General features: G+C 44.9%; 1 long non-coding RNA gene across 1 annotated transcript in view; it reads left to right on the plus strand.

Moving 5' to 3' along the window:
- The first annotated feature begins 732 nt into the window (after window positions 1–732).
- The window catches only part of LOC137157723 (uncharacterized), a 116,737-nt gene continuing 94,064 nt past the window's right edge, over window positions 733–23,405 (plus strand). Inside the window, exon 1 of the long non-coding RNA XR_010921212.1 lies at window positions 733–1,383. This is a non-coding gene — a long non-coding RNA (uncharacterized lncRNA). The remainder of the gene's footprint in view (window positions 1,384–23,405) is intronic.

A 23,405-nucleotide genomic window follows, 5' to 3' on the forward strand; every position in this document is an offset into this window, starting at 1 on the left:
TGCCTGAAGTGAGATCTTGGCGCCTGATTTGCGGAAGTGCTGAGGACTCACAGCTGTCACTGAAGTCCCACTCAAAGTGGGCAAGCAAAATTAGACCTTAATTTCTCTGTGCCTCTGCCCCCGCTCTGTAAAATGGGGACAATACCATTCCCTGACCTCACATGCGTGTGATGAAAATAAATTCATTAATGCTCACGAAGCACTCAGATACTACAGCAATAAGCTCCACTGAACAGCCCATGAATAAGTTAATTATTCTGTCTTCAGATCAGAGTTCATATTGTGAGCAGTCAATAAGGCCTGGGGCCACCCATTGAACAGGGAAGAGAAAACAACATATTGAACAGCTGCTCATTAAATGAGCACCCTCCATCATGTGCACTGAAAAAGGCATGGCCCCCAGTGGAAAAAGTAGTAGGTGATCATGTAATTAAAGACTGTCTCATAATGCAAATGCAAATGCACAAGAGGGGTGAATTAAGGTTCCACGAGCCTGAATTTTGCAGCCAAGCCCAAGTCAACTGACTCTGACCAACAACAGGTGTTTAATTGCTGTGTAGCCGTCCCCTGAGTGCTTCCACTCCAGCCTGGGGCAGCACCTAGCAAAGGGTATCTCCCCTCTCAGACTCAGCCCAAAAGAAGGGAAGCTGAGGAGAATTTGAGGGCAACAGCCAGTTATAACCCCCCTGATTCTCTGCCTCAGCCCAAGTTAGATAAAATGGTGCCAGCTGGCGATGGACCCCAGAGGATCATGTACCAACTGGGGAGAGCCAGAGTGCAGCCTATTCCAACCACTCCCTTTCCCCCAGGGGTGAAGAAAGGAAGGCATGGGAACCAGCATAGTTGTTGCTAGATCTCTTAGAGATTTCCCTGATGCTAGGGGATTCTTCATCAAGGGAGCCTGTTGGGTGGTTTCAGTTCTCTTTGTGCTCCCTGAGTGGTGGAAAGGGAACAGACCAGGGCATCCTGGGAATTGTAGTCATGTTACTGTAGGTTGCTGCCAAGGCGTGTTAGGAAAGCCAATATAAGAAGCAGTCTCCCCTCTGGAGAGCCCATGCTCCGTGTGGGGGTGCTTCATAAGGAGAGTTGGGGAAAGGCCTGTGAAAAGGTAGTGTTAAAACGCCCTGCCTTTTGATTTGGGTTTTCAGACTGGAGTTTCCTGGGAGCATGAGGAAAACACTTTTCAATCCCTTGTAATAAGGAGGAAGATCAGGCCAGGTCCTGTGAGAGGGACTGTAGAGCCTAGAAAAGGTTGAAGGACTGGTTGCTTTTGTCTGGACCCTTGTTTGCTATAGAGTGCCTAAATCACCTTACCACACCCCGGGGGCTGTCTGGAAGGGGAAACTGAGGCAGTGGAAGCGGAAGCAGCTTCACATAGAAAAGGTAAGATGTTCTACGGCTTCTTGACTTTGTTGAGTTATGTCTGGCCCTCAGACTGCGAAGGTTGGATGCTACTGCTCTACCCAGTGACTGAACTAGCGAGAACAACTTCAGGGGGACTTTATGTTGGCAGAGCATAAAAATGTGCCCAAGACACTAGTGTTCATGCCTGCCTCGCTCTTTTGTTCAAAGGCCCCTGGAGACATGCCATGACAAGTGGCTTGAAATAAGGCTAAGGTTGTGACTAAGACCTCTTTGGGGGCTCTTAAAACATCAACCAGACAGACTCTATCCTTCATGGTTCAGATTTGTTTTATCATCATTGTGTGTCTCTAGCCACGCTCCCCCTCTTCCTGCTTTCCTTGCTGTTTGATGCTGAGGGTTCTAGCTATGTTTGGGGGATTGCCTTATGCCTCTCTTCCCTCTGCCTCTTTTTCTGTGCACAACATACATTGTCGTCTCCTTGCTCCATTCTGTCCCCAGCCAGCATCGCCGTCCCAACATCAGAGAATTTATTTTCAGATTATCAAGACAAATGGTTAATGTAGGGGGCACTGGCCACACAGGACAATGCTGTCAGCTGAGACAAACTGAGGGGTGTGTGAGTTTTTTCCCTTCTGTTTGCTTGCTCTTCAAAGTGACCTTAATGGACGCTCTCTCTTGCAGAGTGAATAGCAGCAAATGGACAGTCTGTGCTCAGATGGGCTCATTGGTAAGAATTTGCAGGTTTAGTGTCTTCACTGCACACCCATCTTCGATTTGCTGCCCTGCGGTCTGTTCTCAGAAACCTAGACTAGGCTCCTGGGCAGCAGAGTTCAGGTTACTATAGCGATGTTTATTTTTGCAGCAAACAAACTCTCCTGGTGTCCATTTCCTTGACTACACACCTCCTTTCTGAACAATAGTAATGTTATAACTTACTCTGCATTCAAGCTTTTTATTAAGTTTTACTCCAAAGAGATGCTGATAAGAAAAGCCTCATGATTGGCCTCAAGATGCACTTTAGCAAGAAAAAATATCTACAGTCAAAATCTACTACCTACATTGGCATCTTCTAATGGTACTGAGCATATGAAACTTGGGCATGGTAACCAGACTAGAAATACATTCTCTTTAGGGGGTACAGTATTAGCAAATCATAGAACTGGATACATGCATGATACCATCCGATGGCAATAGTCATCCTAGGATTTAGCTCCTCCGCTATTATGTGCAGGTCTATTGTATTAGGGCCAGGTCACTTCTAAATGTAGCACAGGAATCTAACTGAACTGGTGATGCACATAAGCAAGTAGAATAAGGGATGTAAAAAGGGATCATCTCTGTCCGACTCATGTATGTTTACCCCCACTAAGGACCAAATACATCCCTGGTATTTTTTTCATTTGAGAGACCTCAGGGATTATTTGGCTAAGAGGCTGAGGATCGGGGTCCTGACACCATTCCAAACACAGGTCAGTCACCCTATGAGGTCACCCTCACAGCAAGAACTGACTGCATTCACTTCTTCATTGCAAAGATCTTCCTTACCCCAGCAACTAAAACTGCTAAACAAGTTACCCCAATCTGAGTCACCGTGTGACCAGAATTCAGGGCAGACGTTGGTCTGGCATGTCCTGCATTCAGCTAGGGACAACAATAGCTGATTAGTGGTCCACAGAGTGACTTGAGACCTAATTCATCCCTGGGCTAACACTGAGACCTGCACAGGGGATGTGGTTTACACTTCCCTTATCCCAGGATGGAGGTGGGGTGTCAGCGGGAGGACTGCTTTGGTCTTTGGTGATGTTTGGGATAGCAGTGAGGGCTCACACACTTAACCATGGGACGTATTGCTGGAATCCCCCTCGGTCAGGGCACACTGGAGAAGCTTCCTGTGGTAGTTATTCCGGGGGGGGGGGGGAGGCTTGCATTGACTTTGCAGTGGTTTGGGGCCAGAACAGCTCAAAATGACTCCATTAGCATACATTTCCTTCTAAACCTTGCCTGTAACTTCCCCAGGCCAAATGGCTTCAAAGCCGCTATTCCCTGCAGGTTTGGATTTGTTTGTTAGAAGGTATTATTCCGCTGTTCAGTCTGGATCCAAAGCATTTAAGTTGTTAAATTTCTATTAACTGCTACTAACTAATTGTTCGCTACTTCCAATCTCCTCATTCTGACTCCAACACTGGATGTTGTGAAGCTGATGGTTTCTTCTGCAGGGAACTAGTTACTCGTCGCAAAATGTCTCTGTAGCTGAATTCACACTAGGCTTGGAAACGCTTAGTAACCATGCCCAGATGATATGTGAGCTATATTGGAAGCAGGATTGTTTGCCTACAGTGTCTCAGGCACATGCATAAATATGAGGCTTGTTATTTCATCTCTATCAGCATGTACTGCAAGTTCTGTCTTACAAAAATAACAGATGTGTCTTCTTCGCATTAAGCCACAGAAAAAATAACTTGGAATTGGAATCCCAAGTAATTCTAGTTTGACACAACGGTGGTTTAAGTCAAATGCAAACAGTTCATGGAGTTCTACAACCCCTTTTTGTCTCTCTATAGAGCTGTAGCTAAAATCTCTCTGGGTAAAATCACTGAGGCTGACACTTCAGGAGCTGAACGTGGATTGCAGCTGTTATCTAGCAGGGTTGTGCAATAAGTGTGTGCTATAATGCACGTGGATTTTCTTTCATAGTGGTTCTTATTTAATTTGAGTCTGCTTACAATATTCATGTTCAGTTGTTTTATGCTGTACGGTTCTGTTACACATGGGCAGCACTTCCTGAGCCAGGGTAGCAACTGGCTACTGAATTGCTGCCAACCCCCACAAAGATCTGCTGCTCAGCAACTCCACCCCACCTCCAATCAGCAATTTTGTTGTAGAATTATTTTTACGGGTTCTTTCCAAATGGTCATAACAATTGAGTAAGTACAAAAAACCCCGGACGAGATGGTGAGGGTTAGCTCTGGCAAGGACAAGCAATCAGTGCTGAGAGAGGCACACCAAACACGGGATGCCTTTCTCACACGCTTCTGGGATGTGTGATAGACTTCCAGCTTTGACTAGGTTGTGTCCCTTCCCCACGGCTCCTCTTAAGTATTTTGAGCCAAGCTTTGCTTCTGCAGGTAATCCGGAATAGTGTCTGTAACCTTGCTGTGGTCATCGCTTAATCACGTGGGACCTGATCCAAAGCCCTTGGCAGTCCGTGGAAAGAGTCCAACTCACTGCAATGGTCTTAGAATCAGGACTGTGGGTCCGAGCCACTGATCCATGTGGGGTGTGAGATGCAGCCACCCTACCCTGGGGGACTTCCCAGGTAACTGTGTGTTAGGCAGATACCGTTCCTCTTGAGTGGCCTGGAGTAGAGAAAGTCCTTCCTTCTGGTGAGTCCACCCTGCCGATGACCTGCTGTGGGGTGAGGCAGTCAACCTCAGCCACCGCTCCATCCCCAGCTGCCCCTTTGTTAATTCCCACAGCATTTCTCACATCCTAATTTTAAGCATATACCTAAGGCCGTCCCTATTCAGCAAAGCACTGAAACATGTGATAAAATCCAATTGATTTTAATGGTTCTTAGGCACATGCTTAACTCTAAGCCCATGCTTAGGTGGTTCACTGAATCAGGGTCTTAAGAGTGTGGAGAGTTGTTCATTCTATCTTGGCATGTTGTTATTGCAAAGACACGCAACTGACAAAATACAAAGGGTTTGTGCCTGGGCTTCAGTTGCCAAGCTGTCTTTCAGATCTTCCTCTCCAAACCCAAGCAGCCCTCTGGAAGTCGTTTGGACATGTATTCTAACAAATAAATGATTAAAATCTCCTGGTATTTTATAACATGAGCTAAACTCCTTTTGTGTGAGATACCAGTATCTGTCGATGAATCCAATTCTAATTACAGGTAAGAGGTGAAGAGCATGAAAAGAAACTAGTATTTACATCCAATTATTTTTGGGGGGGAAGGGATGGGGATTTCATGCTTTTATCACTTTCCAATAAATTGCTTCCAGAATTCAAAGACTTCATGAATTTCTTAAGGAAAAAATAGTAATAGATTTGTTCAAATCTGCAACTTAGTTGATGCTGGCTGTATTCCATGCTGTGTCATGTGACTTTAGAGACTCTGGGACTCCCATGCTGACTGGGACAGCCCAGGGCTCAGAAGTAGTGTCATGTAGTTCCAATTACACTTCTGCAAACAGCAATATGCTTGACCAGTCACTCTGTGTTCCTCTGCCCAAACCGATCTAGTATATTTGTGTCTTAATTAGCGCAGGACTGAGGTCAGGAGAGTCAGGTTCTACTTGTGGCGTCAGTGTAGGTAAGTTATTTGGGACCAAACCCTGCTTCTCTCCCTATGGGTCCTGACCTCTATGTGCTTAGCAGTGTATTGATATCAAGATAGAACTATAGCCATTCCATGGTGGGCTGAGAGCATGTACCGCTAGGGTGCCACAAAGCACAGTTCAATGGGAGCTCCCTGGGTACATCTGCAGAGTGGAGGGGGGAAAGGGAGCCAGGCCGGTGGATGTGCTACCTAATCTCTGAGGGGAGCATGCAGTTGATGGAGGAGCACAGGGGCAGCAGGCAGTGCTGCAGCCCTGACCTCTGTAGAAAGAGCAGGTCTATTATCACTTCACAGTGAAGGTGGGAAGGATTTTTGCTTCCCAACTGATACCAAGACCATTCTTTTTATTGCGCAGGGCAGAGGTTTAGCCTTTAATCCTTCTGTGCCTCCATTTCTCCATCTGCAAAATGGGAATGATCTTTGTACAGAATTTGGAAATCTTCTGCTGGGGAGGTGCCCCACAAATGTAAAGAATTAAGATAGGACTCACAAAGGTATTAAAGCTCACAACTACCATTGATTTCAATGGGAGTTAAGCACCTAAGTGCCTTTGTGAATCTCACTGTTAGTTATCAGTGTCCTTGTTAATATTCTGCTTGATTCTGCAGCGAAGTCACATAATCCTGTGTTTGTGGCATCGCTGTTGCTATGGAAACGTGTAGGTTCAGATGTTCAGCCTGAAAACTTCAGTGACCAAGGACAGGCTGGGCTGGGAAGGGAAGGAGGAAAATCTGGTTAAAAAAGTCTGATGAAGGTGGCAAGAAAAAGTCTGAAAATGACAGAATTCACCTTTGCATCTTGTCTCTCCTAGTTATGAAATAAATGACATGTTAGAATTAAATACTATGAACTAGAGCTGAATTAAATGTTTTGACCAAAAAAAAGTTTTGGTGAAAAATGTAGTTTTCAGATCCACTGAAACGTTTTGAAAATATGCTGAATTGTCTTCACCAAAAAAAAATACTTCAGAAAATAATCTAAACATTTTTCTTTTGACATTTTCAGAACAATATGTTTTGGTTCAAAAGGACTTATTTTTTTAAACTTCTTTTAAAAAAAAAATTGAGATCAAAATAAAAACAAAGCATTTTGTTCAACCTGAAATGAATTTTTTGGATGCTTCAGAAGTGCCAGCGAATCAAAAAATCAGTTATTTCCACACTTCTAGTACATATTTCCCCAGAACTTCCAGCATCTCTTACATGATGCACTCTTGCAAAGTAATGCCACATATTGGGTGAATTTCCTGCAGTCAAATGTGAATGCACCTGGTAGGATTATTAACACTGAAGCAGTAGGCAAATGCAAATTATGGGCTGGTTCACACTTACCGTGCGATTCAGCGGCAGTCGACAGGAGTTATGCAAACTATGCAGAGTAGTTTGCGTAACTGACGTCGACTGCTTTGCTTCCCTTCTGCGCGCTGTTCTCACTGCGCTGAGCCGACGGTGAATGACAGAGTTCCCGTCGGCTCAGCGCTACGCTACTTGAGGGGGTGGACTTACTCAGTCGACCTCCTGATCGATTGAGCAGGTCTCACTGACCGCTCAATCGATCAAGAAAGATCGATCTGGCGGTGGCGATTTTGCCGCCGTCAGTCTGAACATAGCCTATGCATCTGGCCTGCTGAGTGAACATGAGCTGCTTAATACTTGATCTTGTTGCAGCATTCAGAGAGTTTAAGGTCAGAAAGGACCATTAGATGCTCTAGTGCAGTGTTTCTCAACCTTTTAAGTAGCAAGTACGCCCTAACTAAGTACCCCAACACTCAATTTTCCATGGGATTTTATATTTACAGACTAACGCGAGCCATATGTTGGAAGAAGGGCCGAGTATATAAGGCCATAATATAACAGATGTCAGATCTAGTGTGGGGTAGGGTTACCACCTTTACACCAGGGGTGCGCAACTCAAGTATGTACCTGGGCTAGAGGTGATGTTGGCCAAAGCTAGGCGGCTTTGAGCAGCATGCCAATGCTAGAGAATATAAAGCGCCGCACCAAATTTTTTGCCATAGATTTGAGAGGAAGAAAGGGTGTGAGAGAGAGAGACAGGAAAAGAGGGTAACTGGTGAAATCTGGGGTTGTCATAGTTGTCAGTTTTACTGCTCTAGCTGGAAGCTGCTTCCTGGCTTCCCGAGAAGTCAGCAGCTGCCGCCTGCCTCTCCTTCACTCTATTTTTCCCTGGGTACCCCCTGCCTGTATCTCACGTACCCCCAGGGGTATGCGTACCACAGGTTGAGAAACTATGCTCTAGTGAGTCTGATCTCCTGTATATCACAGGTCACAAAATTTCATTGTTACACCTATACTGAGCCCAAATACTTGTGTTTTAGCTAAAACATTGTTTCCAGGAGAGCATCCGGGCTTGATTTGCAAGCAGTCCCAGGAAACCCTTCATGCTTATAGTGATAACTTGTAACTTGAGCCCTGTTTCCCACATACCACATGAAGGTAGTTGTACACTGTAATCCAGTCACCTCTCCATCTTTTTGCTAAAATAAACAGACTCAGCTCTTTAAGTTTCTCCCTGTAAGGCACTTTCTCCAGCCATCAAATCACTTCTGTGGCTCTTTTCTGGACCCGCTCTAATTTTGCAGCATCCTTTTTAAAATGTGGACACCAGAACTGTATGTAGTATTCCGGTATTGTCTCATCGATGCCTTCTCCAGAGGTAAATCACCTCCCTACTTCTTCTCACTATTTCCATGTATAGATTCAAGGATCACATTTGCCCCTTTTGCCAAAGCATCACACTAGAAGCTTGTGTTCAGTTGCTTGTCCACTGTGACCCTAAATTCTTTTCAGTCACTGCTTTCCAGGATACAGTCCCCCAATCTGTAGGCATGTTTCTACTTTGCAATGGTTGACCGACTGTTCTACAACTATATCTGGAAGCTCAACATGTTCAGTAACATATTCCAAAAACTCTAATTTTAATGATAAACATAAACTAGGGATCCAGAAGTGCATATATCCTCTAATGAAATGCACATATAATATATTGCAATTCATATCTCTCTTGTGAAACTTTGTTCTATTAAATCACATACTGAAATGCATGCCACCAGGAGAAATCTGTGTATCACATACTGCAAAGCAGTCATCAGTCGTGTGATTCTTAGCCGTGCCCTCTGAATGAATTTCTGGAGCAATTAGCTTGAGTTCAGTTTGCTATGAAGCTCATTTACTGTTTAATTCTTTGAACTCGAGCTGCTTCTTCATATGGCATTGGTTTGGCTTCTTCTTTGTATGGCATTGGTTTGGTTTGCTGATGAAGGAGAAAACATGGTTTCAATCTTGATTTCTGCCTCTTGTTTGAAGTATTTTGTGGCCAGAAAATGTTTGTTGCTCTAATCTTTCAGTTTGTTGGTGCAGTAAAAAGAGGAAATTCAAACGGAATGCTTTTTTTTTTTTTTTTTTTCTCCCCTCTCTCAAATCTCTTTGTCTTCAGCTACCGACCCTTACTGGGACTCTCTCTGGACCTTTGTTCTGTATTTTACTGTAAGCTGGTTACAGAACTGGTTAATTTTAATTTGGCAAACCAATGCTATCTCTTGTCACCTTACCCCCCACCTCCACCCCATCTCATTATTTCTCTTAACCTACAGGGTCAAAGCTGTTATAGTTGGTATGATACTTTGCATTTAGGTAGCTTTGTCTATGGGGGGGAAATCTCAGAGCCAAATTTCAAAGATGAGCAAGTACTGATATATTCCAACTAATTAGTGTGATTGGAATTAAGTCCTTCTCTTCACTAGGAGTGACACAAAGGTGTATGAACTCAAGTTAGCCAACGTGAGTAACCTGAGTTCTCTTTACTAGGCCTTTACCACTAGTGAGTTCAGTTTTCATATGAGTTAGTCTTTAACTTGACCTGCTATATAAGATTAGCAAGTGACAGGCAGGAAAGGCAGTGGAGCTCTGGTGTTGTGTTCTCAGTAGTTATACTACTTAGTGCAGAATGTAACTGCCCACTTGTTATCGGAACTCTCCGGAAATGAGAAATGGATAACTTACGTTACCGTATATGCCAGTCTACTCTACTGGGAAAAGATTAAATGTTATAATCAGGACTTAATGGAAGTTTGTACTGAAATACCTTACACTGTTTTAACTCTAACAATCCACTCAGTGGTTATATGTTGTAGGCGATAAAGTCTGCACTAATCGTCAATGAAAATGTTACAATGTTTTTTAAGTGTCCAGTTTACAAATGGAAAGCCAGCATGACAAGCAGGAGTGGTCCTAGCTGCTTTGCTCTGGTTTTTCTTGGAAAAAGAAAAAAAAAACCATTTTCAGTCCCATTTCACCTGAGTGGTGGAGCAAAAAAAAAAAACAAAAAACCAACAACAAAATCCATCACAGCTGCCCAATCACTAGAGCAGCAGGGGAAGGCTGGCCAATCACTGCAAAGCTTCCTCCTCTCTCCTCAGCTCCCCTCCAAAAAAAAAGGCTGAGCAGCAAAGTGGTCTGGTTCCCCTTTAGAAGTTGTGCAGGATAATTGCTCTGCTTGCCTGCCCATAGAACTGTCTCTGACAAGCTCAGCCTGGGATCTGAAAATCCAGCTGTTATTTCCACACCTCTGCCAGTATCCTGATTCTACAGTCAGAACTTGAGCACCAGTTTTGTTGCTGAAGCAGGATCGAATCCTGTTTGCTTTTTGTAGTGTACTGAAAACTGTTAAAATTGCAAGTTGTCACTTTACATTCCCAGAGGCTTTTCCTGGTCTTGCTTCCAGGCTAGGGCCCTCTGTAGGGAAGTGTGTGATGTGGGTCTAGACAGACAGCCTGTAGTAAGATGAGGTGAGTTGTGCCTCTGTTTTAGGGAGCAGCCTGCTTTCTGTCTCTGTTCCTGGGCTCTTGCTGTTGTTGTTCTGAATTCGAAGAAACAAAGTAGTGTTACGTTGCAACCTTCCAGCAAGAGTATTTATGTTTCAATCTAACTTTTTGGTGCATCTGCCGTGAACATAAAAGGGACAGCGTTAAGTTAGCACATATGATCCAGAGCCCCACACACAGCCTGAACTTGCAAGGTGCTGGGTGCTCGCTATTCATATTGGTATACGCTAATTGGGATATAGAAATTAAGAAGGTACTCCCCACAATCCAGGAGGAAGTCCAGAGGGAGCAGACATCGAGTTAATAGATGCCATTTGTACAGCGTCACTCTTTTGACCCACCTAATCAATGGTGTCATGCTATTGCAAACAGCTCCAAACCACTTGACTATCTTTCACTAGAGCATCTCGGCACATATCAGCAAGTGGCTTGGTGTCAAAAATGCGTTTTCTTGAAATTCCCTGAAAAACTTTGTTTTTTTCTAGCAAGGCATGGAAAACAAATATCACCTGAAACAACTCTGGTGAATTTCTAACTTCGTGGGTGAAATTTCTGGTGCCTTTGAGTAATGGAGTGGGGGAATGCTGGTGTAACCGGCTGAGCTTACGAGGTCTTCTGTTCATCTCGACAGCATTTGTCCATCTGCATGTACCAGAGACCTTTCTGAATACTGCATCCAGTCAACTCAAACATTGCAGGAAATGTTCTAGAAATCAAGGCACAGAAGCCTAGTGTTTCTTGAGGGGAAAATGAGAACATTAAAAGGGGGACACATGCAACCCCTGTCATCTGTTTCACAGACCCACAGGTTCAAGCCCCTCTGCAGTTGTCCATAGCTCAAAGGACAAGTTGATGGTTCCCATTAATGCTTTACAGTGGAGATAACAATTCCCTACCTCATCTCTACTTGTCCTCCCAGTAGAATGTAACATGCTGATGCCCTGAATGACTTTTTGCCTTCTGGCTGGGCAATTAAAAGTGGTGGAGAGTGGGGCATGGAGGGCATAAGAGATCCTGGATTGGGGGGTGGGAGAAATGGGGGGGAGACCAGGGGATCCTGGTATTGGGGGTGAACCCGGAGCCCTAGCATGGGGTGACGTGAACACATTGGGGGGAGATTGGGGGACCCTAGTATCAGGGCCATGCAGAGGCCCTCCAATGGGGAAATAGGGCACACACAACCCTTGGCATGTGGGGAGGTGAGGGGACATTGGCACATGGCAGAGGGAGAATGGGGAGACAAAGGACCTGCCGGGCAATGGAAGCAGAGCCCATGATATGAAGGGAGGGTAGAAATAGAGGTGAAATGGAGCCCCTGGGGTGTGCAGTGAGCTCAGCTGACAGCAGCTACAAAGCGTCCCCCCCTCTCCCACTACGTATAACTCTATTACGTGGCTCTTCTCTTGCACCTCAGCTCCACTCTTTGCTGAACCGCAGGCCAGCGTTCCATCCCTTCAGAAAGGATCACACTGAGTTACAGCTCAGGGCTACTCTGTGTAAAAACCTGATTGGTAGATGTTGTTAGCAGCTGCGGGGTGCACCACACAACTTCTTAAAAAAAGACAATACACAAACACTATACTATTGGGGAGCGGGCTGGAAAGAGCTATCCCTGATCCACACTGGGAGCGCTTTGCTGATGTAGTATTGTGGTATAGCTATACCAGCAAAGGGCTCCTGCCTAGTGCCTAGATAGGGCCTCGGTCTCCATAGGGTAGCCGTAACATGCAGTTTGTGTCATCGGGATTTGTCAGACTGAGAAGAGTGGACAAGCCTTCTCCGAGACTGAGATGCAGCCAAACATTTCAGCCTTGTCAGCTAACAGAAGTCTGGGGCTCCTTATGGCTAGCTGCATTCTGTCCTTGGATGAATAGCTGACTGGCGTCCTCGGTGGCTGGTAAGGTAGGAAAGGTGCAGCCTGTGTCCAAAGTGGTACAGGTATTGGGTGTAGCATAGAAAATAACCATTCCCTGGATTTCTAAGGTTTCACTCTATAGGCCACTAGCCTTTCCCATAGACCCAGGTAAGAATTTACAAACCTTCAGCTCTCTAGGTTCTGCCCTGTTCTGTCTTTAACTAAGTACTTAGGCTGCTGTAGCCTCTGCAGCCTCCCCTCCATGCTCTCCCGGTAGGACCATATAACACATTGCAGTGGACCAGCCATCATCCTAATAGAGGGCTTCCCTAGTAAGTAAAACTGGACTAGCACGCCACTTGCCTGTATCTGTAGTGGTGCAGATACTGAGCCCCAGCCCTCACAACAAACCTATCTCTTGGCCCCGCATTGAGTCCTCCGGGCTGTAGAACTTTCACAACTCCTCGCCCTTAATGAAACTCCCTGCACAGCTATTCTGCATGTCCAGGAACTGCCACACCCTAGTTCTGCATGTTTCTGGGCTCTTCCAGCAGGGTTGTCCTGCCCTCTGCACATGTGCAGAGACAATCTGCTCCAACTAAAATCCACCTCTTCTCCCCACAGCTTCTCTCCCTTTCTTTGGGCTTAAATATCAACAGCTGCAGTATAAAGCATGTGAGCTACATTTGCTAAAACTTTGTCATATAATGAAACCACAAGCTTAGGGAATTAAAATTGCTCCTCCACATGGGAACACTACTTGCTTCCCCATGGAAATATTTCTGAGGATGGGAGTTACATTTTTACCCAGGCTGGCTGCTTCAGAAGTGGCTCTCAACTTACACATGGCTGTGTTCCTGCCCGGGCTGTAATGTTAGCATCATTCACGCGTCTATATATTAAGAACAGGAATGTTGGTTCTTGGTCCCTGGTGCCGTTTTCCCAGTCCTCACTGTTCTCCCTCGGTGCACTCCCTCAGTTCACTCCTCTAGTCTGATTCCTTTCCCAGAAGTGCTTCTCCACTCCCGTGAGACAACTTCTATTTAAGTGTCTTTGAACATTTTCTTATACTCTCTCCACCCTTTCTCCCGTCTCACCAGAACTTGAATCCTGTGTGAGTGTACACAGTTTTTCTTTTACAAAGTCCTTTCTTGGCTATCTCTGCTGTGATTACATCAGCAGCATATTTTCTAAGCCTTTTCCTTCCTTGCTCTTTTCTAAGGCCGCTCTCCCTTCTCCACTCCCCTTCCCCCCCACACCTCCCTGCAGGAAAAATCAGTCCTAACTCTGCCTCCAACCTTGGAATGCTGACTTCCTCTCTAAAGAGCAGTAGCAACAGCTTCCTGTGACCGCTGCTGTCCCAGACACTCTGGCTCCAAGGCACGCCCTCCACGTGCACAAAAACACACTCCACAGGGCTTTGCTTTTTTCTTCAAGAACTCGGTTCAACTGTAGCAGTGGTGGTATTAAGGAAACACCTGTACGGTCTGTGGTCCATTCCATTATTGATAGCATGGACACCCAGACTGGCTTTGTTGCTATAAGAGATTCAATTATTCATTTTCCCCGTGCTTCTGTGTGACTGTCCCTTTTATGTAAGCCAATTATGACCGGCACTTATCAGATCACTCTTTTTTTAAAAAAAAAATCCAAATACCCCAATGTTCTCTTTAAACTGATTTGCAAACTGTATTTACACTTTGGTGTATACACCTCACCCCCTGTTGAAATGCAACCACTTCTGGGGTAGAAGGCAGAAGTAGTTTAACAGGACACACCAATATTAAAGAGTTAAGTGGAGAATACTCTACCCAGCTGAGGATTTTTTTGTGGGGGGAGTATGTACTCATTGGCACTTGCAAGAAGTGCCCTGGGGTATGAAAAATGATCAGAGGCAGGCTTTCTTCTGGAAGTTAGAGAATGTCTTATTGATCCTTCTGTCAATGACCAGAATCCTGTTCATTCACTTCCCACTTATTCATCTTCCCAGTGGCTGTGACTCAGCCTCACAAGTTGTTTGTTTGTGTAATGGAGGGTGGAATTCCTCTCAGTTAGCAGCGCCTGTTCCAGCTTGCTTGAAGGTGGGCTGTCTGGCATCTTTTGCGTGCAAGGGAAAGGCTTAAGTGACTGCATGCTCCAGGTGGGGTACTGGGAAAACTAGGACCCTTTTTTCCAGGAATTGGGCAGCTGTGCCATTGCCACCTACAGCGTAAGCGCTAGCGCAGACCAGGCTTTCTTCACAGTGTCCTGAAGACCTGTGCTACCCTAGTGCCTGCACGATAGCTGACAAATGGGTACTAATATTCTTGGTATAGGCAAGGCCTTTGACAGCAGCCACTTCACAGCAAGCCAGATCTTATCAGATCTCCTGAGCTAAGCAGGGTTGGAACTAGCTGGTACTCGAATGAGGGAAAGCCAAAGAAAATCCAGATGTTGCAGGAAATGCTGTCAGAGTCAATTCAGAACAAACTCGGCAGCATGGTGTTAGATTCCAGCAGCAGAGTGCCCCCTATCAAATAAGACACTAAAATTAATTCCCCGTGGTCACTAAAAATGCCATGGCACTCTTCCCAAGAATAGGAATATGAAAACTGGTGACTTAGGTAAAATTTAGCTAATTTAATTTTCTTCTATAGCTTCAACTGGATCCTTTTCTTTTGCTTTGCTTTTTTAATTTCCCCTTCTCAATAATGGTTGTGTAATTCTGCTGGCTCAGAACAATTGCTTTGTTTCATCTCTGAAGCAGCTGTATTTCAGTGTTGGGTTAGTGACCCATGTTCTTCACATGGACAGTTTGTAAAAAGCTTGGGGATCCTTCAGAATGGAAGGAACTATATGAAGCTGACTCAAATGCATTGACACCCTATGGAAATTTGACAGCGTACTTTGCAGAATTTGGCTACTGACAGGTACTGATAGCCGGTACATTCTCCACATTCTTGTTTGCTTAAGAAATCATAGGTGATCAGGTGAATGCAGTGTGAAAAACACAGCCCCATGGCAAATTCTCCATCACTGAGTGCAACTCTGGGCCCACTTTCATAGACATCTTGCTCTGCAGCTTCCATTATGGATTCACTGCAGTCTAGGGTTCTTCAGAGCAGCTTGCTCACCAGCACTGAGCACTGGGTTAGCAATACAGTCTCCTCCTCTTCTCAGGGACACGATGGAGTGTGCAGCTGTCAACCAATGGTCAGTAGGGCGAGGGTTAACACTCGCTCTCAGAGCAGAGCAGCTACCATGGATGTGAGTCCTCATTACAGGAATTGCCAGGAAGCCCAACCACCAGGGGAATGTGGCTGGGCTCAGCTGGAGTGACTTGCTGCATCCCAACAACTACAAGAAAAATGAGCTTTTGGGCGTCTCTCCCCCGCTGCATTGGATTGATCTAATTGCTCGGCCTGCTCTGGGACGAGGGAGTGAATATGCCAGGGAAGTGCTCTTGTGATTCCATTTAGGGGAACCTTTCCTGTGAGAAGTGCACTTAAAATTTCACGAGCTGTGGCTGTTGGAAGCTCTTTATTTTGAATCCTAAAGCTTGGGAGAGGCTAAAGGACACGGTAAGCAATGAAAGATACCTGCATCAGAAATGGGGAGAAGGGGAGGCTATGCCTTAGCCTGACTTGCTCTCTGAGACTTCATCTCAATACCCCACCTTCCTGCTTTCTCTCACTTCTCTGGATTGTTCTCCCGGGCCGGGGGGATAGGTAATAGCTGTATGACACTGGCAGGACAGGTGCCAGTGCATGCCAAGGTCCCCAGGCCTCAGCTGGACACTAACCGATACACTGCTCACTTATGGGTTAATATTGATAAAATATGCATTAGAATTATAAGACAGTGGTTCAACTCCGTTGAATGCTTGTGAGTTGCTGCCTGCATTAATCTTGCTTGCAGTGTCTGTGCTCTCTCTTGTAATGTAATATTTGAGTGGTTGTACTGGGAGCCTCTGGGACGGCACGATTGCCATACAGGAGAGGGACGTTAATTCATGTGAAGAGCTGCTCTTCTACAGAAGTTGGTATGCCCCTCCCAAAAGAGGGGACCCATCGATAACAGACAGGCTATGGCTAGATTTTACAACTAGAAACTCCCCACTTCTGGATTGAGGAATTGTCGACTAAAGACTCTTATTGTTCTGCTTTCCTCCTGACTCCTCCCATCAGATGAGTTTGCAGCTCAGAGCACATGGCAGGAGGCAGATGAAAACCACAGACCAAAGGAACTAAGGATGTCTATGCTGCTTGGATTCCGGGAGGAAGTGGGTGTTTCTAGACATAAGCAAGAGATCCTCAGATGCTTAGCCTGGGTTAGCCCTAAAGGTCAAAGAGCTTGCTGATATAGAAACCTGTATCACCTTTTGAAACCTTAGACTGTAACTCATTTGTGTGTCAGTTTGCCTACTTTAACCTTGTAAATAAATCTCTCATTTCCTTTCCCTATTTAATAAATCTTTGTATCGTTTACTAAAGAACTGACTATAAGCGTCGTCTTTGGTATGAGACTTAAAGCACAATTGACTTGGGGTAAGTGACTGGTCCTTTGGGATTAGGAGTAATCTGGATGCTGCGGTGATTCTTGGTATAAGGGGCCATCTGTCACCCGTGTGGCAAGACCGAGCAGAGTACCAAGGGAACGCTCTGTGGCTCCCTGTGAAGGCTGTGAAAGTGCCTGACCAGTTTGCACGTGGTGAAGTTGGTTGATGAAATCTAAATTCAGAACTGACAACCAACTTGAGGTTTGTGTTCTGGTTTTTAACAGGCTGCCCTGAGGCTGGTACTTGCTCTCTGGTGCCACTGCTAGGAGCATGACAAGCTGTTACATTTATTGATCCTCCTGTCCAAATCCAAGCCCCTGCATCAGTGTTTGCCAGAAGCCCAGACCTCTGTGTGCTACTGTTACCCACACACACTAGGGCACCCCACCTTCGCCCCAATCTGTACTTTTCCCAATCCGTAAGGCTACCTACCCATACACAATTCACACTCTAGGGCTCAGGGTCACCCATTCCCAGTCCATAGGCCTCCGGGCATAACCTGGTTAATTTAATTATCCATCCTTTCCCAATTCGTAGAGCTCCAGGCATAATCTGCTGCGGGTTTACTCCTGATATGTCACTCCTGATATGGTGGCTGCTGCTGCTTAGCCAAAGAACAAGGCCTCAGATCTTACATGACTGACTTGGCAGAGTCCCAAGTCTTAGAGTGGTGGAGCCACAACTGGCATTCCATCCATTGCTGTGTAAAACAGGCACTTACACTAAAAATAGGCTCTCCTTGCACTAAGCTGTGCACTATTACTGCTCAGCACTACATCTGCATTCCCATCTGTGTATGTCTGAACTTGTAACCGTCACTTTAATTACTATCCCCAACACAACATTTGCCAGTGTTGCCAAGTCTTGTGATATCTGGTGGGGTTTTTTGTTAGAACACTAGCTCCCGGAGTCATGTTATTACACAAAAGCCTCAATTTGCTCCTTTTATTATTACTTTTTTTTCTCATTTAAAAAAAAAAAAAGTTTCCAGGCTACATGGTTGTGAAGGAACATAAACTCCTAAAAACAAAAAAAATACTAAAACACAACCTGCACAAACACAAATCCCATCCCTACAATGAGAAGGTAAACAAACAGCCCCCCAAATTTATTATTTTTTTAAAATGTCATGATTTGTAGGGGGAAACACCTGACTCAAGATTTTTGAATGCTTAGGGTTGTCAATACTCTGTCCCTTATGTGTAGTCACCTGTGTGTGAAGTAGTTCTGCCTCAGTTTCCCTATTCATGTCAAGCTCTTAGATTAGATCCCCCTCCCCCTCCTGCTTTTAAAAAATCCTCATTGGTGTAAATTTCATTTCTCTTAACTTTATTGCTCTCGTGTCACCTGGAAGTCTCGTCCTTATAACTTGGATTCTATTTTATCTAGCTAAAGTGGACTTGCAGCACTTGTGAGCTGTTATGAGCATTTGGTAGCCTGCGAGGCCCTTGGACTGAGTCAGCGACTCTGTCATTTCATGTTCTCGCAACTTGGCCATAAAACAGTGTTGTGCAGAAAAGCAATTCTGGTGTCTCCAGAATGACAACATCCTTTTGTGCTGGTAGGATTTTTCTGTCTGTCTAGCCCTGAAATTTCACCTTAGTGCATTGGGAGGGAATGTGTTGATTCTAAAGGAGGGTTTGTTACTGTGACAGGTCCAGTCAAATACCCCCTGTTGGCCCCCATGCCCCAGATTGCTATGAGGGAACCCAGCCACCAAATCCCATATGTTTTAGCCTCTAGAATCTGAAGGGAATCTAGCACTACTCCTGGCTTGGGTTGTCCGGCCATGCTTTCAAGGTGCAGATCTTCCACCTGGCACCCACTCCTGAAAATTTCATCCCACTGCCCGACCCATGGCTCCAGTGCTGGCCCATAACTTTAAACACCCTGTCCCAGAACTCCATCCAAAGCTGTGAGCCCTCTGGGTTATCTTTTAGAGGGACACAAAAGGGGTAGCACATAACACATTATTTCTCTTTCTTTAACAGCACAAGACCTACATAGATCTATACAAAAATAATAAAACCCTACATATGCTTCCCTGCCTCAGTTTTCTCACCACTCTGGAGCATTCTCTGGACTGGAGTAAGAGTCCTTTGGGGCTGTCCAGCATCCTTCTGCTGCAGTGCATGGCTTGTGTTCTGAAACATAGACCCTTCTCTCCTACTTTACCCACCCTGACCTTGGCCAATCCATCCCCCATCCCCTTCCCCTCTCCTGCCCAAACTTCCTGTTTGTAGCCTCACTGTCTTCCTCCTGTGAGTCCTTTTATAGCCTCCTGCTTAGTCACTTGTCTCTTCATCCTTTGTGGGGAATTTTTACTCTCTTCACTTCCCCCTTCCCTTCAGACAAGAGGAGGAAGTATCTTCTCCCATCTTGAGAACCCATTCTCCCAAAGCGTTTCATCCTGAACAGACACACACTGAGTTCCAGTGACCCACTATGGCCCTGGTTTGGCAGAGATGTGACACAGTTTTGCTAGCAACGGTGGATTCTACAGGCAGCTGGCCTTCCATGGTACAGCAATGTCATAGTTACTTCATAATATCATAAGTTGTACACAGGTCCCCCAAATCATCACAGTTACATAGAAACTTTGGAGGCCTATGAGATGCTCGAAGCCTAGCATGTGACAGTGAGTAGTAGAAAGCCCGTGGGGAAAAGTCACTGAGAATCCAGGGAGATGCTGGGTCCTCAGTGATTTTCCCATGTTTGATCTTCTCTGACCTTCTACAGGCTTCTATCACTCCCATGGCACAAATCACAAGGGAAGCCTCTCAAATATTCTCCAGGGCTCCTTTCTATTTTACATCAATGATCATATAGTTAATATCTACAGACCTGCACCCAGTTGCATTGCTGCTTTTGTGTCCACTATTTGTGCACACAGATTTTCTCTAGAATTTTCCTCTACGTAAGGGGTAAGGTGACTCTCTAACCTAGTCTAGGCAACAGTTCTCTTGAGGCTGGTAGGTGGTCCTAGGTGTTTAAATTACCTTTCAAAAAGTCTGGAGTATCTAAAGCACTGAAACAGCTGTATCCAACCTTGGGGCAGTGAAGCCGGGGGAGTGTTATTTGAAGGGAGATGGGAATAAATCTCTTTGAAGAGCTTTCCATGACTATGCATCACTTTGACAAATATTGTCTGACTTGCCTCAGAGCATGAATGAGGTCTTCCTAAAAATATGATTGATTTTAAATGAGGCAAAGTTTACAATTGCAATGAAAAGTAGATGAAAGAAAAAACTGAATAGGGAAATAGGCTATACATGCTGGCCATTTTGTATTATATCACTGTCATCTGAGCTGATGTATTACTCTGAAATGCTGATCACTAGCACATGGAACTCTTAAAATCTTTTGGTACAACTCAGGATCTTACTATAATTATGGCCTGAATATGGCTCTTTTTTACAAAAGGGTTAATTACAGAGCTTGGGCAATAACATTCCTACCAGATTTGAGTGGTGAGCTGTACTATGTATGGGGAAAAGATGCAAATACACTTTAAATTAAAAAAAAAAAAAAAGCCTTCCAGTGTAGACAACAGTGATAGATGTCCTATCCATAATGGAGTTAAAGGTTGTGTGGACTCCAGAAAAGGGCAGGTAAACTTGTGATATCCACTCCACACTGAGCAATCTTCTCTTGTCTTTCTAGGTCAAATCATTCAGTCTCTCAAGTCACTGTCAAAAAGTCTGAAACTTTTTCAGCTCTGGGGAAATTCTCATTTTCCCAGGACAACAACTGCCTATGCAGTCCTCATGGTGTCTTGTTTGCAGAATGCATCAAGGCTGCATTATTTTAGGACCCCAGTGGGGGAAGTCCGTTAGGGAACAATGCAGGCTTCCACGGAGTGATTGTGGTGTGTTGGGAACGTGCTAGTGCGATAATGCAGAAGGGAGGTCAAGGCTAACGGGGATGGGGATAGGCATCTGCTTTCAACAATGAGGATGACATTTGCAAGTGTCAATCTGTTCTGATAGTTTGTATTCTCCTTTAATGCATGTGCGTAACTTGTGTGAATAGTAACGTCTGCTATGTCAAGATGCTCCTTTGTGGCTTCTCTCCTTTCTCAGGATTATGGTATGATATTTGTGCAAAAACAAACAAACCCCACCATCATTGACCAAGGCCGACTTTTTTCCAGCTCTTGAAGGCACGTTTAGAGCCAATTGCTAGCATCAACACAGTTTTTAGTTTCTTTAAAACCAGTAGGATCCAGCCTCCCACCACTAATGATTACTATTAATTCTATCCCTAGGTATCCCAAATTGGGCACCAAAAGAATGGAGCTCCCACAAATTTATGGTCATGTATGGCAAACATGGATGCCTCTGTTCTCACTTCTTTTCAAAGGTAAAGCAAGGAAGATGTTGCAGTGGATTGTGCGTTCAGAGCAGCCAGAACTTTCTATAGGCTGAAACCACAAACTCTGTGCCTAATTTCCATGTGCATCACTCAGGGCGTCAGATGAGAAGATGAAACGATGTGGGGAAAACCTATCATTTTCTTCTCTGGCAGCCAGTGGGGCAAGGATGTGGGTGTGCCCCAGAAGCAGAGCTAGGGAGAACAATCGGAGAATCAGAGTGATTTTTTTTCTTGATTTATATACTGTAATTAGGAAGTTCTGTCTTTTTCACATGCCTGAACTCCCAACCGCTATGCACACCCACCCACAGTCTGTGTGCAGCACTTTTAGTATAAACATAGCCCCAGGTACTGTGAAATCAGGGCCAAGCATACCTTAGTAAAACCAGAAGAAATATCATCAGACGGGTCTGGACTGCACTGTGGGAAGAGCGCATTTGGCAGGACTTTGTGAAGGAAGCAATCCAGTCCAGAGACATTCCCTGATCCTATCTGAACACAGGCTGAACTTGCAAAACGAGTCCCAGCTTGCGAGTTGCAAGTCAAAGATGTTTTATAGCCTGCCTTAGCCTCCAACTCCAATCAGACCTTTTTATCTTGTTCATACGACTAATAAATGCAGCAGGCTATCATGTTAGCATAACAGCTCTAGGGGCCAGTGAGGAAGATCACGGCTGTACTTCTCAGCATTTCTATCCATTTTTTTCTGTGCATTCTGGCTCAAAAGTAGAGCTGTTTGAACAATGCAAAGCAGAGTTAATGAGCTCTGGTGTGAGTTGAGTTGCTGTTTGATTCAGACACGTTCGTACTCCCTTGTTGATTGCTGTTGGCCAACATTCATGTGAATGGGTTTCTCTTCACACCAGCATTTGGAGGAAGGTTGGTTGTGTGTGTGCATGGGCGTATGAAAGAAACAAGTGTCTCCAACCTTTTCATTCAGAGGACCACCCGATAAGAGAGCCTTTCATGGCCCCCAAGGCTTCATGGCTTAATTCTTCAAGACTTCATTCCAAATAGGGCACTGCAGACCACGGGTAACTAACAGACCATATCTGAGAAGTACAAACTAGAAATGTTGACTGTAAAAATTGTAAACAGATTTTCTAAAACATTGTTATGACAGTTGACGCTGGGATTTTCGGAGGAAGGGAGTAGAGTTTTTGAATGCATTTTGACCCTCCTCCCCAACCACACCACCCCAAGTAAAGTATTGTAATTGAATAACTGGCACTGGAAATCAAAAGGGAGGAAAAGTCATCACTGAACCAAGGAATCACAAATGCACTGCTGCATTTATCTTGTTACTTTCTGTCTCCATCTTCTAGTAGTGCTTAAATTGGCAGGCAGGTGAAATCAAATCCAGAAGTTTGTAGAGATGGGGGAATTAATCTACATTGTACAAGGCACATATTGTAATGTCTGACTGACATTTCTGAGTCCCAGAAGGAATGAACATCAGCTCTTCTTTTATGGGCCATGTGACCTCCTACTCCATATTTTCATTTTGCACTGCTGCCAAGAGGGGCAAACCTCTCCTGGAATAACTTTAGATGGACAGGTTGATTCACAGATTTTAAAGTCAGAAGGGACCATCGCGATCATCTAGTCTGACATCCTGCACATTGCAGGCCACAAAACATCACCCACCGACTCTTGTAATAGACCTCTCACCTCTGGCTGAGTTACTGAAGTCCTCAAATCATGCTTTAAAGACTTCAAGTTACAAAGAATCCACCATTTACCCTAGTTCAGACCTGTAAGTGACCCATGCCCCCTGCTGCAGAGGAAGGCGAAAAACTCCCAGAATCCCTGCCAATGGTACCTATTCCAGTCACAAAATACACTCTGGCTCCATTACTGCTCCAGGTGCCTCTATTCCATATGTTACGCTAACAATAAAGAGATTTGAAAAATCAAACTTCAGAGAGTGGAAGATAGATAGATGTAGGAGTTTTTTATTACTCAACTTCAGATACTGAAAAAGAGAAGAAAAGCTGGGAATGCCCCATTGTAATCACACTTCTCCCGAAGCTATTTCACGCCTCTTCTCCAGGATAACATAACGCCTCCCTTCAGACTCCTTTTCTCA

Source organism: Emydura macquarii, unplaced genomic scaffold, assembly GCF_026122565.2.
Source record: "Emydura macquarii macquarii isolate MOO-44397 ecotype Brisbane River unplaced genomic scaffold, CSIRO-AGI_Emac_v2 contig_1551, whole genome shotgun sequence".
NCBI classification, from domain to species: Eukaryota; Metazoa; Chordata; order Testudines; family Chelidae; genus Emydura; species Emydura macquarii.